This window comes from Micropterus dolomieu, linkage group LG03 (genome assembly GCF_021292245.1).
Source record: "Micropterus dolomieu isolate WLL.071019.BEF.003 ecotype Adirondacks linkage group LG03, ASM2129224v1, whole genome shotgun sequence".
NCBI lineage: Eukaryota > Metazoa > Chordata > Actinopteri > Centrarchiformes > Centrarchidae > Micropterus > Micropterus dolomieu.
Window position 1 is genome coordinate 3,515,118 of NC_060152.1, and position 4,798 is coordinate 3,519,915.

The window sequence follows — 4,798 nt, forward strand, 5'->3', positions numbered from 1 at the left end:
CAACAGCTGCACCTCCAGTCACCAGTCTGTCAAACTCTTGAAGTTTACGGTCGACACCACCCTCATTGGGCTCATCTCAGGTGGGGATGAGTCCGCCTACAGGTGGGAGTTCGACCATCTGGTGACCTGGTGCAGCCAGAACAGTCTGGAGCTCAATGCTCTGAAGACAGTGGAGATGGTCGTGGACTTCAGAAAGAGCACAGCCCCACCCTCCCCCATCATCCGGTGTGATTCCCCAGTCACCACTGTGGACCCCTTCTGCTTCCTGGGCACCATCATCTCCCAGTGGGAGCTGAACATCACCTCCCTCACCAAGAAGGCCCAGCAGAGGATGTACTTCCTGCAGGGGCTGAAGAAGTTAAAGCTGCCAAAGACAATGATGGTGCACTTCTACACCGCCATCATTGAGTCCATCCTCACCTCCTCCATCACCATCTGGTACGCTGCTGCCACTGCCAGGGACAAGGGCAGGCTGCTCTGCAGAGAAGGTGATTGGCTGCAATCTTCCTTCTCTTCTGGACCTGTACGCCTCCAGGACTCTGAGGCGAGCAGGAAAGATTGCAGCTGACGCCTCCCATCCCGGTCACAAACTGTTTCAGACTTTCCCCTCTGGCAAGAGGCTGCGGTCCATCAGGACCAAAACCTCTCACCACAAAAACAGCTTCTACTCGTCTGCAGCTAGCCTCATCAACAAGGCCCGGGCCCCCCACTGACACTCCCCCCTTTCAAATAATACAATTGTCTCTGCACATGTAAATATCACTTCATTTCATATCATGCACGAACCTGGCACATTGCACATATTGGTTGTTAATCTGTTGTTAATTGTAAATCGTTGTTGTTCCATTGTTATTTTTATTATTATTACTATTTTAATTGTTTTATATTGTCAGTAGTATAATTTTTCTATTCTGTTATTCTTATATAACTTGCATTTTTTTTATTACATAATTATATATTTCTACATCTATTTATGTCAGCTGTATGTCTGCGTGTAGCACCTTATCCCCAAAGCAAAGTCCTTGTAAGTGTAAAACACTACTTGGCAATAAAGCACCAGACGTAACGTTGTTAAAGTCAGCTGCTAGCCAAAAAGCTAAAGGAAGAACAAAGGAGGCGTTCTTTCCACAGCTGTAAGTACTGTCATTAGGCCTAACTTAACTGTGTCACACTCAGAGATGCAAGAACATTGTCTTCCGTAAACGTTGTGAGACCAGAAAGTTTCAACCGCTAAAAATTTTGTATTAAAGCATCTGCTAAGAAACGTGAAACTTAGCCTGAAAGAAACTCCGGCAGCTACTGCCAGTGAAGAATCCACTCGGCAGGAGAGTTGCGTTATTTAACATTTTGTTTTTGTAAAAGCAGAGAATACTTCTCTTATAAATGCATGTGCAAAACTACGGTGGCTCCGAGGGCTCAGTAAGGGATATTTTTTTGAGGACTACTTAGCGTTTGCTCGCATTACCTCGCAATATGTTTTTCATCCCCTCGCAATACTTTTGCATTCCCTCGCAATACTTTGGCATTCCATACTTTGGCATTCCATACTTTGGCATTCCATACTTTGGCATTCCCTCGCAATACTTTGGCATTCCATACTTTGGCATTCCCTCGCAATACTTTGGCATTCCATACTTTGGCATTCCCTCGCAATACTTTTGCATTCCCTCGCAATACTTTGGCATTCCATACTTTGGCATTCCCTCGCAATACTTTGGCATTCCATACTTTGGCATTCCCTCGCAATACTTTGGCATTACCTCGCAATACTTTGGCATTCCATACTTTGGCATTCCCTCGCAATACTTTGGCATTCCATACTTTGGCATTCCCTCGCAATACTTTGGCATTACCTCGCAATACTTTTGCGTCAGTATTTATATACACAAAACACAGGAACCATAAACAGCAGAAATAAAAAGAACACAGAAAAACAAACCTAGAAGTCAGCTGACCTAAATCATGTTGTCTGTCACTCAAGTCACTTGCAACACTTCCAAAAGACAGCCAGTCAGTCTGTCTGTAAAGAAACAAAATAAAGATCATCTGGACCCGGGGTTACCTAAAGAAAGGATCACAGAGTTCATCTTAATCAAGGCAGCTGCGTCAGACAGTCAACCGAACAGACAGAGCAGAGACAGGGTCTGACCTATTGTTTTAGAGAATCACATGTCGTCACCTTTGGCTTACTGTAGCTCAGCAAATGACCCTAATATGATCTGGGGAAACCTCTACGATATCTCTCTAATAAAGACAGCAATCTCTCTGTGTGTTTAAAATCCAGCATTTGCATTACATTTATTCATTTAGCTGACGCTTTTATCCAAAGCGACTTACAATTGCTAGATATGTCAGAAGTCGCACGCCTCTGGAGCAACTAGGGGATAAGTGTCTTGCTCAGGGACACAATGGTGGATGTGTGACAGTGGGGGATTGAACCCGGGTCTCTCACACTAAAGGCATGTGTCTCATCCACTGCACCATCAACACCCTCTCGTCAAATTAGTTCCAACAGGAGAAACTCTGCAGACTCCTGTACAAGACTATTCTGCATTTATGTCAGTTGTTGGCCTCATTGTAATTACTATTACTGTGTCCTTAAGACTCATTTGTATTCACAGAGGTCAAGTGAAAAAAAGGGCCTTTTTTTTGTAAACAAAACTTTAAATATATTTACACAACTCTGACTTCCTTGCCAATTTATTTTAATTTCCTTACACTTATGCAATTGTTTAATACTCAACATTGTTCTACTAAATAATCAGTTCACGGAGAGACCATGGTTTCTTTAGTATTTAATAGGTTAATCACAGGAGCAGGCAACAGCAAAGTAAAGTATGCCACAATGTGCATGTTTTCTATGCGACAAGTATATATTTAGAATAAATGGCTGCACCAAGGAGGGGGACATAGTTTCACTAATAATTTGTTAATTTTTCACAAGGCAATAAATCCTTTAGATTCTTTTGTTCTAATTGGAATACATAACACTTCAAAATAAAAAAAAATTGCTAAATGAGTAAATTATCTTCTGCTTTACACAGCCAATCAACAGAACACTGAATTGTCTGAATACATAAATGTATTGATCAAATACATTATTATTATTGCACTCAGAGCACAAGGACAAGGACTTAGTTTGACAATTGAGGTAGTGCTGTCTTTATCATGTAAAGATCTATCAGCATACAACAAACTAATAGGATGGATAGTTATTAGATGAGGAGCCTACGATCAGAAATATAAATTTACTCTTTTAGGCAGGACATTGTTCACGTAGTCTTCAATTTTGAGATTTTATCTATTTTGCTTCCATATTTTCTTGTACTGTGACCTCTAAGCACCCCAGAAAAAGGGCACTTTCTCTCCAGGAAGAAACAGGGCTGGTGCTTGAGCCCCTTTTGTCTATGTGTGCATGTGCCTGTGTATTCATGCAATAGTGCATGGGGTCACTGCATTTACTTATATAATAATATATATTCATGTCTACATAAAGTATTGGTTGTTATTATCCTTACTGTTTATGCAAATTTTATTGTGTATCAGTACATTTTGATAATTTTCAGCACATTTTATCAATACTGTCATAATTTTGGACACTATAATTGTGTCCAAAAATTTTCATTGTTTCATTGCTACTTGCCAGTATGCGAGCTTCTATGCAGTGCCAAATTAGACGCAAAAGCATATCTTTTCCCCTAGATCGTATGAGGCTACGGCTTCTCACCAGTGTGGGTTTTCATGTGGACTTTTAACGGACCACTAGTTCTGAAATCTTTTCCACATGTTTCACATTTATACGGTTTCTCCCCTGTGTGAATTCTTACGTGTCTTGTCAATGCTGACATGTTACAGAATCTTTTTCCACAGGTCTTGCAAACGTATGGCTTCTCACCTGTGTGGGTTCTTATGTGTGCTTTCAATGCTGAAGCAACAACAAATCTTTTACCGCAAATCTTGCAAAGGTACGGCCTTTCACCTGTGTGAGCTCTTCTTATGTGAATTTTCAACTTAGCATTCCCTATGAAATCTTTTCCACATGTTTTGCAAGAATATGGCTTCTCACCTGTGTGGATTCTTATGTGGTCTTTCAAGTGACTGCTAGTTCTGAAGCCTTTCCCACATGTTTTGCAAGAATATGGTTTCTCACCTGTGTGGATTCTTATATGAATGTTCAAATCTGATGTGTATCTGAACCTTTTGCCACAGCTCCCACAAGAATATGGCTTCTCATGCGAGTGAATTCTCAGGTGTTTCTGCAATACTGACTTATCCTTTAAGTATTTTCCACATGTGTCACATTTGAAAGAGTTTTTACCTGTGTGAGGATTATTGTGAACCTCTGACATGGTAGACTTGTTTACATTGTTTCTGTGGCTTCTGCTTTTGTGATCTTGATTCTTTTGTTCTGGCTCTGCATCTCTAGTTGATCCTGAGTCTTCATGCTCGCCTCCTTTCTGATCTTGGCTCTCAGCTACATGACAGCTGTGAGAGAGGAGCTGGTGGTCACTTTTCAGTTCTGCTTCACTGTGGTCTCTTTCCTCATAAGTAGGAGTCAACATAAAGGTATCAGTCTCCTGCTTCAGTACAAGCTGCTCTCCCTCCTGACTGGTACAGAGTTCCTCCTGTTCCTCTTTAATCTGTGGAGGCTCTGGGTCCTCTTGGTCCAGACTGGAGTTCCTCTCCTGAATACAGAGCTGCTGGTCAGCCAGAACCTCCTCCTCCTTCCAGACATGTTGCTGTGGGAGCTCTGGAGGGACAGAGAACAGAAGGAACAGGCTACTACTGGGATGGGAAA